This window comes from Siniperca chuatsi, linkage group LG21 (assembly GCF_020085105.1).
Source record: "Siniperca chuatsi isolate FFG_IHB_CAS linkage group LG21, ASM2008510v1, whole genome shotgun sequence".
Taxonomy (NCBI): Eukaryota; Metazoa; Chordata; class Actinopteri; order Centrarchiformes; family Sinipercidae; genus Siniperca; species Siniperca chuatsi.
The window spans coordinates 18,730,489-18,746,127 of NC_058062.1; the positions used below are offsets into that span (position 1 = coordinate 18,730,489).

The following is a 15,639-nucleotide window of genomic DNA, read 5'->3' on the forward strand; positions in this document are numbered from 1 at the left end:
TTTCAGCGCAGTGAGCTAATTTAGCTCATGAGAAAAAGACTAGTGTGATGCAGCTTTTAATTGCTCATAATTTCAGGTGTATTTCTGTCTTCACTTTTACTAAAGTTGAAGTGCCATCATTTCAAATTGTTACATTAAGCTTAATATCCTCAGCTAATATTTGATTTTACATATATTTAGTAGTATCGGTGGCATATGCTCCCATCCTATAGCATTAGGCCTACATGTCAAGGTTAGCCAAACTGCTACAGCTCCAAGCTGAAGAGCTGGTAGGCTACATACCAACATTTATGTGTTACACATTGTAACTTATATGCCTGTTTTTTGTTTTCTTCTTCGCACCACAAACAAGATAACGTTATCGTTCCTCCTGTTGAGTCTCTGGCCATCAGAAGTAGACCGTCTCCAGCCACAACCAGGGATAACAGTGGGACTGAGCAAAGGCCCGACTATGGAAACAACTTTTTTTCATTATCATTGCATTATTCACTCCATAAACTGTGTAGCAGCCCCTGCTTGGGCCCCGGGATGTGCAATAATCCCACTGAGCAGTATCATCGGTCACAGGTAATACACAAACACACATCGTGGTTTCCGTGGCTGTGTGGAGCGCTCTTGGCAACCTTTGCCATGGTGTTGTGTCACCTGAACCTTTGGACTTGGCACTGATTCTCCACTGATTCTTCTTCTACGCTTTTGACCTTTAAATCACCACATCAGTGCTTACTGGCATTCATTTAATATGAATGTGTTTTTAATATTATTATTATTATTATTAGGCGTTTTCTGTGTGTATAGCCCTTTTGTAAACTTTATTAAAAGACCTTTAAGTTAAATCAAACATTTTGCTGTAGTGCATACAGCCTGCTTCTGCTCCCCCTAACCAGACCTAACCTCTACAACCTCTCTCTTCACGCTCAGACAACACTTTAATTAAGAAAGTGTTGAATTTTCTTATACTAATATTCAGTATGTTTACTCCCATTAACATATAGAAATGCTTTCAGACAGTAAAAGTGTCATAGTTTCGGTTCATTTATGGGGCTTTAACCGGGAGAGGTGAATACCACAGAAAGTAACTGTTGGTCTCAAAACACTTTGTTTATTTAGTTATTCATAATTGGACTTCATTCTTTTAGGCTCATTTTTATCATTTAATTTTTTATTAAGTACTGGGTAGCAATAGACATATCAAAACCAGAGTAAACCATATAAAATACACAGTAAAATACTGTTTGTATTCAGTGTTGGGAATCTCTGGAAGGATAATTCACTGAATAAGAATGGAGTTCCTACCACCTACTGGCACATTTGGGTTTTGCACTGAGGACAAGAAAAAAAAATAAACATGCTCTAATAGACTCAGACAAAACCTTAAAACCTTTTAGTGAAACTATGAGAATTTTTCTGTTGTGGAGTAAAGTTTGGGAAAGTTTGTGTGGCAACAAAGAACAAGACAGTAGTCAGATTTACAGACTGGGTTGCTTTGTTTGATTTTTTGTGAAAGCGATCATCATTGACATGACTTCAAATAGAATGGAGACCAGTGAGAAAAGACGATACTGTCCAGCCAAAGTTTTGAATGATCAGTTCTACTTTTATCTGCCCTGGAGAGCATAATTGGGGTGCTGCATGTATATGAATATTTAGTGTGGTGAATATTTTGATCTCTGTTCTCCTGAACTCTACTCTGCGAAATTAATTTTGAGTTTACTGATGACCTGACTTTTAATGTTGCTCATGTAAACTGACGGCCACAACCAATCAGTAAAGTGCAAATAATTAAGTGCTAAACTAAAAGAGTGGCCAGAGAAGGATCTAAACTGCATGTGAGAGGCATAATAACACGTTTAAAGTCCTTTTATTTGGTTTCGTTTTGTATAATCTCAGGCAAACATCAGCTGGTGGATCAATGACGTTCCTAAAGGCATCATCAGACAGTCCCTGGGTCAGGTACCAATCATGGTGCAGTCCAACCTGTTACCTAAGAGCTCATAGAACACCACGAAGAAGCTGAGGTAAGTCACACATTCCTAATTTTATTGTGGATTTTAAAAAACTAAATAACTTTTTATTGTAAAAATTGTCAAGCCTAGTTTGAGGGCAAATAAATGCTTATGTTATCCCTTCCTTCTCCAGGAAACTCTATCCAGAGCTAAGTTAAGGCACTGTAGATGTGACCATTTCCAGTGTCTTCATCTTGAACAGCAGCACTGAATCCTCATCTGCTTCTTCTTCACCTTCTTCATCCTCCTCATCCTCCACTTTAACCATCAACCTCTGCTCCTCTCCCAAACTGAGATCCCCTCTACACTGGGTCCTTTCAGTCAAAACCCAGGTTCAAGCCCACCCTTAACAATTCCCTGACCTTTGACCTCTCTATTGCAGGGAGGAAAGAGAAAACAGAACTCCTCTAAGGGGATCAATAAAGTAATTTTAAAAAAATATGTTTTATTTGACATTAGAACAAAGCATGTAGTGTACAGATGCTCCGTTTGTGAAGAACTGCCTAAATGTGTTTTATTTCTGTTTTATGAAAAGCAAGACTGTAACTGTAAAGTGTTGTCAACAGGTGTGTGAAATGAATTTGTGAACTGTTGAAATAAAGTGGAGTAGACTGTACAAAGTGTGTTTTCAAATTATTATTAGCATTGAAAGGCCCCATGAAATGAAACTGACTTGACCCGATAAGCAACATATTTGAATATATACTGATAAAAATGATGAAGACCAAAAATATTCATATTTCTTACACCGGTCTTGTAAACATACTGTGTCTGATGTTTTATTACCAATGAAAAGTCAGAGCACAGTCGGTGGCAACAAGGAAGTCACCGCATACTGACACAGGTCTTTATCTCATCACTGCCAATAAATTAAATAAATAACAATAATATATTACTGACATTTGTGTTGTATTTTGGTAAAGAATTTTTTTTTTTTTGGTTAAACAAAACCTATATACATATACCCCCATAAGGAGCTGTTCATACAAAGACTGAAACCAAACTTGTAGCAGACACTAAGACAGAGGACGCAGTCAGCTGGACAGCTCTTCACAGTCAGATTTGCAGCTGATCTCAGGTCTTTTGCAGTCTGACTGGATGGAATTTGAAATCACAGAGGTGAGATGTGGCTGCAAAAACAGAGGTGTACAAAATGGACCCCGAGGATTCCATGGTTGCTATGTTTTGTCTCCAGGTGCATCATTTATATATGATCATCATTCAAAAACAAACAAAACCTCTAATGGTCAAGAAGTGTTCACAAGTTTCACTCGACGATTTCTTCCAAGTTACCGCTTCTACTGAGGACTCCTTCCATCCCGACAGGAACTAAAGCCTCACTGAGACTGACGAAAGCGACACAGCAGACTTCCATCATGGAAAATGTGAGATTTGATCACTTTGAAAGTCTGTGGTGTTTTCTATGTATTTTACCGTCCAGACCTTCAGTAGCCTCAAAGCTCACTGATACACTGATCATCGGCTCTGCCGTGAACTCTGCCCCCACTCTGCCCCCATGTGACCATGGTACAGAGGATTAATAAAGTGTAGGAAAAAGAAGCACCTGTTCAATCCGAGGCATGCGCGTATTGTAGGTCATTAGTTTACTGCTCCATTAATTTCTTCATGAAGAAAATAAATGGCCGAAATGCGCATGAAATAGTTGAAGTCGAGGTTTTATGGATAATTATATCATCTTTCAAAATATCCAATACAATAATTTAAATCAGCATTGATATCAGCCAGCTCCCATCTGCGATACACAGTGATATTGTGAATTTAAGTGAAGCCATTAAGTACAACTTTGAAGTACTTAAACTTTGTGTGTAATTCCCAGCAGTTAGGTGACATTTTTATACATAATATGGTGAAATACTGGTTTACAGTTATTTAATTGGAAATGTATTTGGGAATATGCCGCACTAAAGCACTATACCAACTGACATGATAAGGGCCTTATGGTGGGCCCCTCTTCATTACCTGACTTTGAGGCCCTGTGTCAAAATCTACTTTTAAGACATTAAATCTGGGACACGTAGTATTCCAGCACAGAAAAACTGTACACACTGCACAGAGAGTGTAAGGTACAGGACTTAACAGGGGCCCAGCAAGTCGTTTTTGCCCTGGGGCCCCTCGCTGAATAATTCTACCTTGTTTGGGGACATTTTAGCAAACAACAGCTCCATGAGTTGAAAAGTTTAATATAACGCCTGAAAAGTAATTTCATTTTGTAGGGGAAAGATCGATTTTTTTGCAGCAAATGGTGAAATGAAATCCACTTTATTTAATGCCACTTGTTGCTTTTACCGTACATGTAGAGCCTCATTCTAACGAGTGTGTGTGTGTGTGTGTGTGTGTGTGTGTGTGTGTGTGTTGCAGTGTGATGTGCCCATCCACCTGAGAGACCATGAATACTGGAGGAGGAGAATCTCTGCACGCCAGGCAGACGGAGCAGGGAAGCCTGGAGCCTGCAGCAAGTGTCCGTGCTGCAGGAAGGAGCAGGTTAGACATCTGGATTGAAACATTAAAGAACAGGCCAAACGCTTCACTCATTCACTGCTCAACAGTTCTGTGTAGAAAATAAATCTAGTTCACTTTTATTGTCCTTGAAGTGAAATTCGTCTTGCATCCAGGTGTAAAGTAGTCCTCTGTATGCAGATGTTTCTCCTGTCAGATTGTAAAAGTATGCTGTTAATAAGTACGAAGTCAGCCAGAGCCTGACAGCCTCTCGTGTGCTGCTGACCTTCCCCAGGTGCTGAATTCAACCCCGAGGCCCCAGCACTCTGCCGCTACCGCCAACCTTCCCCAGAAGAGGAAGCGGAGCTCCGTGCCCCGTCCTCCAAAACCTTCTGCTGAACATCCAGGGAAGATGAGTTTGGTCCAGAGGCCTCTGTCCGCCATCCCACCTGCTGACCTGTCTGTGGTCTCCAACGTGCCCCCCAGCCCCCGGCCCCCCAGCCCCCGGCCCTCCAGCGCTACTAGCCAGCTGATGTAAACCACGATGGCCCTCTGACAATACACAACCGCTCAGTGGAAGAGTACCAGAAAATCTACCATGAAGTGGTAGATGATATGCTGAGGTACGTTTGTGTCAACAATCACGGCGCTTTCAATCAGATCATTACCACATTTGTCAAATCACTTCAAAATCTATCACTCGGTCGTTCAATATCGAAGCTTTTTAATGACATTATTATTTCATTTCTGCTCCCTTCCACTCCTCGTAGATACAAGAGTGGCCGGCTTCGTCCGTACACTTTAGAGCTGGGACGACGTATCAAGCAGAAGCTGTGGGAAAGACTGGATCGTCCCACAATGACGTCATCAGTCAATGAGGACGGACTTGTGCACGTGGATGTATCCTACGGGGTTGGTTCTTTGGGAGAACCAAGTCCTGGCCAGCCACCGAACAAAAGAGCTAAGAACTCCAACTAACATGGAGGCAGCATCTGCACTCCAAACAATGAAACACGTGATAATAGTTGGATAAGATCAAATACACCTGTAAATATTATAGTAGTTTTAAGTCATCGTAATAATTCACTCAACTCAAAGCATCACATGGTTAAACAGAACTGGGTTTTCCCACGTCAGTGAATGCAGCCTCTGTCAGTAAACTCTTTAATCCAGCCTCGGCCTCAACCACCACCTGAATCATCTGCAGGACACAAACAGCCTCCACCTACAGTCTCCTCCATCCACGTCCACATCTAAACTCTGCATTCGTAGTACATCCGCCATCTGCTGCTCTAGCTTCCACCTGCAGACAGCAGACAGTTGTGAACACACACTCCACCTTCAACCTATTCAGGCCACAATCTATCAAGATGCAGCCCCAAGCTCCACCTATACACCCTGGTCCACTTGTAATTCTACCAACCTCCATCTTCAGCCTCTGCCAGCAACCTGCAGTTTCCTCCACCTGCAGATTCTTGCAGACAGGAAAGGGCTGGAACATCCACCTGCAACACCTGCCAGAGTCCTGCAGCTTCCTCCACATGTGGATTCTTGCAGAAAGCTGCAACCAATTCCTCCGCTTACAGCTGCAGCCCAAACCTCCACCTTCAGCCTCTGCCAGCATCCTGCAGCTTCTTCCACCTGCAGATTCTGTCAGATAGCTGAGATCTGAACCTCCACCTACAGTCTCTGCCAGCAACCTACACTGCCTCATCCACCTGCACATTCGTGCAGACAGCTGCAGCCCAAAGCTCCACCTACAGCCACTGCAACAAACCTGTAGCTTCCTCCAACTCCAGTTCCTGGCAGACAGCTGAGGCCTCAACCTCCACCTATAGCCTCTGCCAGCATCCTGTATCTTCCTCCACCTTCAGATTCTGGCAGACAGCAAAGGGCTGGAACCTCTACCTGCAGCATCTGCCAGCGTCCTGTATCTTCCTCCACCTTCAGATTCTGGCAGACATCGGCCTGAGCCTCCACCTACAGCCTCTGCCAGCATCCTGAAGCTTCTTCCACCTGCAGATTCTGGCAGACAGCTGAGGTCTGAACCTCCACCTACAGGCTCTTCCAGCAACCTGCACCTCTTCTTTGCTTAGAACTTCTATCCCTGTGTGCACTGACGTGATAGTGAGCAGCTGTAACAAAAGAGCTTCCCCTCGGGGATCAATAAAGTATTTCTGATTCTGATTTTCTGATTCCTCCACCTGCAGATTCTGGCAGACAGCAAAGGGCTGGAACCTCCACCTACAGCCTCTGCCAGCATCCTGAAGCTTCCTCCACCTGCAGACAGCAGACTGTTGTGAACACACACTCCACCTTCAACCTATTCAGGCCACAATCTGCAGCCTATAACATCCACATGCAGCCCCAAGCTCCACCTATACACCTTGGTCCACTTGTAATTCTACCAACATCCACCTTCAGCCTCTGCCAGCAACCTGCACCTTTTCCTCCACCTGCAGATCCAGGCAGACAGCTGCAGCCCAAACCTCCACCTTCAGCCTCCGCAAGCAATGATGCTTCCTCCACCTGCAGATTCTTGCAGACAGCTGAGGCCTGAACCTCCACCTACAGCTGCTGCCAACAACCTACACCTCCTCTTCCACCTGTGGATTCTTGCAGATACAGTAGCTGCAACCGATTTGTCTGCCTACAGGCGCTTCCACCTTCTGCCTGCAGCTTCTGCCAGAAACCTGCAGCTTCTTCCACCTGCAGATTCTGGCAGATAGCTGAGGTCCGAACCTCCACCTACAGTTTCTGCTAGCAACCTACACCGCCTCATCCACCTGCAGATTCTGAAGTGCAAACCTCCACCTCCATCCTTTGCCAACAACCTGCACTGCTATCTTCATCTATATATTCTTGCGGACAGCTGCAGCCCGAAGCTCCACCTACAGCCTCTGCCAGCAACCTGCACCTTCTCCTCCACCTGCATATTCTAGCAGAAAGCTTAGGTCTGTACCCCCACCTCATACCTCTGCCAGCAACATGCAGCCACCGCGCCCACCTGCAAACAGCTGAAGTCCATCCCTCCATCTACATCCTCTGCTAGCCAGTTGAAGGTCCTCGCTCCACCTAAAACCTCTGCCACCTATAACTTCTTCCAACCACCGACAGATCCAACCTCTTCCTCCAGCCCACAGTAACCATCGGCTCCTCCAGCCACTGCCTGCAGCCTTCACCAGTAACCTGCAACCCCTAGCCTCCACCTGCAGTTTTTGGCATACAGCTGTTCTTTTACTCTCCTTCATCTACTAGCAGTAAGCTGCAGCATCAATCTCCACCTGCAGCTTCTGCCTTAGCCTCCACATCCACCTACAGCATCCACTACAGCAGTCAGCTGTGGTCTCAGCCTTCACCTGCTGCTTCTGGTAGCCAGCTGCATCCCCTGCCACTGCCTTCAGCCACTGTCAACCAGTTCCAGCCCCACACTCCACCTGCAGATTCTGACAGACACCTGCAGCTCCACTCTCTGACACTCAAATGCAGCGCCATTCTTTTTCTACAGCCTTTGGCAGTCACCATTTGTCTCTTTCTGAAAGCTTCAAACAGATGACAACCAGATGCAACACCAAATCCCACCTAGAGTCTTCGGGATCCGAACACACACAAGCTGCAGCCCCAATTTAATCAGTATGTATAAACGGTTACATGGTTGCAATATTCATGACCGCCACCAGGTTGCTTTATTTTTCCCAAACATTCAAAATTATTTTTTGAAGTTACAGATGATCTGACTTTTAATGTTGCTCGTGTAAATTGACGACCACAACCAATCAGTAATATGCAAAAAAGTAAGTGCTTAACTAAAAGAATGGCCAATGGAGGCTCTAAACTCCTTGTGAGACATAATAACACTTTTTCAGTCCTTCAATTGGTTTCGCTTTGCATCATCTCAGGAAAACATCAGCTGGTCAATCAATGGTGTTCCCACAGGCATCATCAGACAGTCCCTGGGTCAGGTACCAATCATGGTGAATTCCAACCTGTGTAACCTGCATGGCATGTCCCCCAAAGAGCTCGTAGAACACCATGAAGAAACTGAGGTAAGTCACACATTCGTGAGTTTTTTTTAATGGACTTGAACAAACTAAATAAGTTTTTAACGTATTTTATAAATTCTCAAGACTAGTTTGAATTAATTATGTTATGTTATCCCTTCCTCCTCCAGGAAAATATATCCAGAGCTAAGTCAAGGTACTGTGGATGTGACCATTTCCAGTGTCTTCACCTTGAACAGCAGCACTGAATCCTCATCTGCTTCTTCTTCATCTTCTTCATCCTCCTCATCCTCCACTTTAACCATCAACCTCTGCTCCTCTCCCAAACTGAGAGTGCCCCTACACGTCAGCCCTTTACCTCAAAACCCAGCGTTAAGCCCAGCCCAACAATTCCCTGACCTTTGACCTCTCTATTGCAGGGAGGAAAGAGAAAACAGAACTCCTTTAAGGGGATAAATAAAGAATGCAGCTAAGTACATTTACTCAAGTAGGCCTACTGAAGTACAAAACTGAGGTCCTTGCACTTTACTTGAGTATTTCCATTTTCTGCAACTTCATACTTCAACTCCACTACATATCACAGGCAACATTGTACTTTTTACTCCACTGCATGTTTCTGACAGCTTTGTGACGCCCAAGTGTTCCCGCTGGTTTTACGCACGGACCACGGGCATCTTTCTGTTGGTGATCAACTACATACATTACTGAATACACAAAACGACGTGAGAGCGACGAACCACTGAGGGATATAACACTTCGCTGTCCTTAAACAGGCCTGCTCACATGAAGAAAATGCAGCACTTCTTCCCGTGTGCTGCGGGGCAGCGGGCAGTGTGCTGTGCGTTTAGACCCAGGACCACCCTGAGCAGGGTCCGGTGCGCCACTGGCTCCTCTGTCAGTTTCCGCACGGAGGCCAAAGTCTGCTTCTCTTTAATGCGCCACAGACGGTTTCTAGCGTGGAGAACTGAACAAGCATATTGCTGCCTTTCTGATCCTCAAGTCTCAAAGTCTAGCAAACTTTGAGAAGCCCGCTCTCTAATACAACACGTGCACACTGCACACACTGACGGGCAGTGCTGGAAGAAGTACTCGCGTCCTTTGCTTAAGTAAAAGTAGCAATAGCGCAATGTAAAACAACTCTGTTACATGTAGAAGTCCTGCGTTCACAATTCTACACGAGTAGAAGTCTGTTATAAAAGTCTGGCAGACACTTGACATGGTAACTGTGAAGATTAGGACAAATCTGGGAAAGACAGCTGAATTCAAACCCAGATGAGGATATATGGAAGAACACAGTAGCTGCCTGGTGGTCAGTTACACAGTGGATACACACTACAGACGCATACACAGGTATTACTACACACCAGTTAAACATGAAATCTGAAAACTGATTCCGAACATGTGAAAACATCGTAAGTCGCATAGACAGCAAAATGTGTTTTTCCCTGTTTACATGACGGGGCACAAAAAGAGTAACTCATGATGAACCTAAGTATTCAGTCGTTGGTAGTTTTGTGCCGCTCAGCAGCTGGTTCAGAGTTAATCAGGAAGGACTCATGAAGAAAGTGGCTGGTCTGACATGGTGTTGTGTTTTCACTGCCATACTTTGTGGATCGTCAACTGAACTCTAAAACTTCATTCTGCCGAATCCATTCATTCGTGTAGAGAGAGCGGCAGTGCAGCCCATCCTCTGAGGAGGAGTGGGCGTGTTCATTCGCGCAGCGACAGCTTCAGGAAACCAGACAGAAGCAGACAGCACAGAGACTCGAACCGTACGGTGATCTCAGCTCGTCGTCGACTGGTGGAAGCCTTCTGTGAGCCGTGCGTGAACGTAGCTGCTGCTGCTGCTGCTGCTGCTGTGTAAAATGCGCACAGCACTTGGTGACGCGCGTCTCGATCCTGCTGCTCTGTGAGGACTACAAGTATTTAATAAAGTCAGAGGAGAGAAAACTGCAAATAAACAGTTGTGGGAAGCAAACCGAACATGAGCACTGCAGTTTCTGCAAAAACACGGATTATATTTAGTGACTAACTTGTTACAGGCTCTGTCTTACTCGCATTAAAATTAGTATTTTTACGCGCATTTTAAATCTAATATTTCGCTCTGAAACATATCAGGCATCGTACGTATATGTTCCGTCCGGAATCCGTGCGGTCTGCTCTCCAGTTTCCCGAACCTGTCAGAAATTAGCCCTTCCCATTGCGCCTCCCTTGACAGTGAGAATGGGTGGAGTGCGTCAGCCGATCGAAAATGTGTAGTTAAAGGTATGAAGTGCAGCAGTTTGATCGTCGTATTGTCGAGCAACTCCGGATCCCGAATGAACACGGTCATACACACGTTCCAACCTCGGTCGTTCGAAACTTCTCAGACTTCGGCATCCAAACTATGGATGATGTGAAGAGAAGTATTGCTGCTGTGCTCCAGCGGACACTGCGGTGACAGTTTAACCTGTGGGTGGTGTACGGTTTCGAGTCTGAGTCAGTGGAGGTGCTGGGTGCTGTGGCGTTGTGGAGATGATGGCACGAAAGAGCTACGCGCTCTGATGCATCACCCACACGCAATTCGTTTTGGAAATAATCTGTTAGCGAAACCATTTCAGAAGAAATGCATCAGTGGATCTGGATGGTGCGCTTCTATGCGCACAATAATTCCGCTACTGCAAATGTTGTGAGACTTTACAAGACAGAACATATTTATTGTTTATACATTTAATTTTAATTTGAACTTTTACTCATATGACAAATGTCCCGACAGCTCACTTTATAGGTCTGTCTTATTCGACTTGTATTTGTGACTTCTATGTCCGCAGATTTGTGTTTGTTCTGTTCTGTTACTGTAAGATGTTGTCATGTCTTGCATTATGTCTTTTATGTATTGGAAAAGTTAATAAAACAACTTGAATTACAAAAAAAGAGCCTTTTATAAATGATTTATTAACATTTAGAACTGCAGATGAAAGTGAGAAACGTGTGAACCATTATTAATGACTTACATTTATAAGCGTGATAATCTTACGGCCTTTTATTCACGACTTGCACATATCATCTGATACATGTAAGTGTAATATAATGTAAGTAATTGATTTACTAACCATTAGTCTTTAATTACAGCGTGTATTAAGGGTGCCTTATGAGAAAGTAGTGTATCAACCATGGATGCATACTGAAACTGATTTCAGCATGAGCAGGTGGTTACTTATTATTTTCATATTTGTAAATGTCTCACAGTACTGACTGAGGCCCGTGTCTGTCAGAAAGCCTGTAGTGCCCCCTTGTGGTTGGACTGTGATACAGCACTGGAATAGGTCTGTGATGGAGTGGTGGAGCCCTGTCACCTGGCCTTTGATGCTTGTGAGTTCATGTGGAGAAAATATTCATATCAACAACTTTTCTTAGTGTCATCATGTAGAGGTTACTTTCTATCCATATTTAGTTTCAGCGCAGTGAGCTAATTTAGCTCATGAGAAAAAGACTAGTGTGATGCAGCTTTTAATTGCACATAATTTCAGGTGTATTTCTGTCTTTACTTTTACTTTTACTTTTACTAAGTTTACAATTCCCTGACCTTTGACCTCTCTATTGCAGGGAGGAAAGAGAAAACAGAACTCCTTTAAGGGGATCAAGAAAGTATCAGCCTCATTATTCTGTACTCAACTACTTCTTTAAAAATAGTCCAGCTGAAGACACGTTGGTGTTTTATTTGACATTAGAACAAAGCATGTTTGAGTGAAAGCATGTAGTGTACAGATGCTCCGTTTGTGAAGAACTGCCTAAATGTGTTTTATTTCTGTTTTATGAAAAGCAAGACTGTAACTGTAAAGTGTTGCCAACAGGTGTGTGGACTGAATTTGTGAACTGTTGAAATAAGAGTGGAGTAGACTGTACAAAGTGTGTTTTCAAATTATTATTAGCATTTAAAGGGCCCCATGAAATGAATTTGTTTATATAATGATAAAAATGATGAAGACCAAAAATATTCATATTTCTTGAACTGGTCTTGCAAACATACTGTGTCCGATGTTTTATTACCAATGAAAAGTCAGAGCACAGTCGGCCACAGCACTTGGTGACGCACGTCTCGGTGTTTCTGCAAAAACACGAATTATATTCAGTGGCAAGACGTTTGAAAAACTCCAAACTTGACCAGACGATTTTTAATCAAAGGCTTTTACTATTACAGCTACACACTACACACTCTCTGCGCAGACAAGGGTTTTCTGTCTCTATGTGCATTCCAACTTTACAAACGTTCAGCAGTGGACAGGTCAGAGCTTAGCCTACACTGACTGTTCCACTGGCTACATTAGCAGCAGAAGAAAGCCGGAGCCTTTCTCAGCGACCTGTGCAATAATCGAATTCTATGAGAAGCCGCCTAGGCCAAAATTGAATACTTTACTTGCACATACATATAGGCTATACCTGTACTGCATTCATACAGGCATGTACGTACATACATACATACACATGCCAGCATAATGTATGTGTGTGCGTGTGTGTGTGTATCCCGAAGGCACCATACTTTAACCGGAAGTTGCTACCACAAAGTGGCACACCAACTGCAGATTAAATAAAATTGACATCATTGTCAACCCGGGGATGTGGGACAATCGTGGGACAGAGGAGAGGACCGAAGAAGTGAGACAGATGGCAGTAAGGAGGAAACAAATGTGAGGAAGAGGAGAGGGGGATGAAGAGGGAAGGAGTAAAGGATAAAGGAAGGCCTAAACCTTTTCACTCAGGGGGTACTGTTGTCATATTTGTATCAAACATGGGTGCAATCAATTCTCTTACAATACAATTTCTGGAAAGTCAAATTTAAGACAAAGAGTGTCGTCTCTGAGTGAGGGCTTTGCATCGATCAGAGGGTGCAGATAAAAGACACTTCACAGAATGTCACCATTTACATTTTATTTTCCCAAAAAGCATGTAAAATATTTAGCAATTTGGTGAAGAAGAAAAAAAATTCATTCAACATTTATTTATTCACTCTCTTTGGCATGGGCGCCCTCTGTACACGGGACAATAAAAGCAAAGCCAAAATCCAGCAGTTAGACAAATGTAATATTTACAAGACTGCAAACAACGCATAATTGGGTCATGGCATGCTTTGAGCCCTCTGACACAAAATCACATAATAAGCTGATAGGATAAAATTGAGAAAGGGTACAAAAAGGGCATTAAACCAAAATTACAGGTTTTTTTTACAATCGCAAGGACACATTTCTCAGTACTTAGGTCACTTTTTCAAAACTCTTCACACAGTGATCACAACAGAAGTCTATGTGGGCTAAACTGTGGATCATTTTTCACTGAATGCATTTTGTGCCAAAAATGCATTCAGTGAAGACATCTTTCAAATTACATTCATTCTTGTCTCACTTCGACACAACAACCGCTAAAACTCTGTGTACCTACAGGCCAATTTGCACATGCTTACATACAGTTTTCAAAACTGTTAAACTTAAGTTCAAAACAATAACATAATACAAAACTGAAGAAAGCAGCAATTTGCTACATTTCTACAGTAATATTGTAATGAAATATATTTCGAATCTAAAAATGAAATACTATAAAAACAATTGGTCCAACCACAGCTGATTCCCATTGCAGCTGAACACCTACACAGGTGTTACTCTTTCAATTTCATTACCATCTATACAAAAGGAGACAACTTCGAAATAGTTTTGTATTGTGATGTAAACGTGGACCCAGGCAGAGACACAGAAGTGGCTGAAAGAGGAAGAAGAGTGGCTGGGGGAGAGGAATACGTATGTGTGGTGGAAGAAGAATAAGAGGAAGATCAAGAGCTGTAGTCTCAGATGAGATCAGAGCTACTGTAATTGATCATGTAATAAATCACGGTCTCTCAATGAGAGAGGCCGGTCTGAGAGTGCAGCCACATCTGCAACGCTCAACAGTGGCGTCTATTGTTAGAGTTTTCCAGCGAACCAACAGGTACGTTTTATTCTGCAAAGGCATCTGACTGAGTAAATAGAGCAAAGCCTCCAAACCCACTTGTGTGGAATTGCTTTTGCATTTCTGCTTAGGACCCAACGGTTACCTCACACAGGTGGGAGAGGTAGGATGTTCGCTGACGTGCAGGAAACGGCAATCATCGATATGGTCATCAGAAACAATGGCATAAAACTCACTGAGATTGGAGACAGAGTGTTGGCAGACAACGTTACATTTGCAAATATTCACAGTGTAAGCACAACACTTTTTCTAGAGTCCTGAAAAAACATCAGGTCCGGTTGAAGCAGTTGTGCACTGTGCCTTTTGAGAGGAACTCTGAACAAATCAAGCAACTCAAGAACCAATATGTCCAGGTAAGGTGACTATAAAGTACAGAACTGTTTTTGAACAAAACCAAACACACACAGACAATTTTTTTAGGTACTGTATATTATATATACTACTGTAGCTTAACTCTTATGTTGCCTTGTGGATTTATTTTAGAGAGTCATGGAGATTGAATTGAGCCAAACACCCCACATATTCATCTTTGTGGATGAGGCGTATTTCAACTCGGCCAAAACACGGCGACGAGGAAGGAATGTGATTGGGAGGAGAGCCACAGTGGATGTCCCGGGCCAGAGTGGTGCCAACATCACAATGACTGCAGCAATATCCACAGATGGACTGCTGTTACACAAACCTCTAATTGGGCCGTACAACACTGAGCGTCTCCTTGCGTTCCTCGGTTGTGCCAGGTGAGGAAAGGGATGCAGTGAGCAGAAATCAGCCCACATTTATAATAATGAGACAATATTCTGGCATGACAATCAGCCATGCCAGAAGATTCTTTCCCAGGTGTGTTGTCCTAGATGACATAAGATGTGATGTGGATGAGAATCTGTGGCCAAATGCAGAAAACCAAGTAGATTAGCATTCCTATTGTATGTGTATATGTATCAGTGGATGGTGTGTATACAAGTTATTGTATTTTGGAATTACTCAGTGCCAAATAAAAGACACAAAATATATTGAAGCATACTGCATTATGTCTGATTCATTCCAGTAACATATATTGCAGTGAATTCTAAACAGTAGAGAGTTGTCCTTGTTTTACAGAAGAAAACATTGTATAATGCTACCTGTTAGAGTTTTTTAGGTCATTGTTTTATGAGCCTTTGCTAGTGTTAGGGAAGAGAGTTGATTTCAGACAAGAATGA

The 15,639-nt window shown here is 43.1% G+C and overlaps 1 long non-coding RNA gene across 1 annotated transcript; it reads left to right on the forward strand.

Moving 5' to 3' along the window:
* Nucleotides 1-357: 357 nt before the first annotated feature.
* Nucleotides 358-10,907, forward strand: LOC122868761. The gene is made up of 8 exons (XR_006376170.1): nucleotides 358-567; nucleotides 1,891-2,018; nucleotides 2,140-3,391; nucleotides 4,386-5,086; nucleotides 5,234-6,504; nucleotides 6,674-8,096; nucleotides 8,400-8,509; nucleotides 8,635-10,907. It is a non-coding gene; the product is annotated as an uncharacterized LOC122868761 (long non-coding RNA).
* Nucleotides 10,908-15,639: the final 4,732 nt, after the last annotated feature.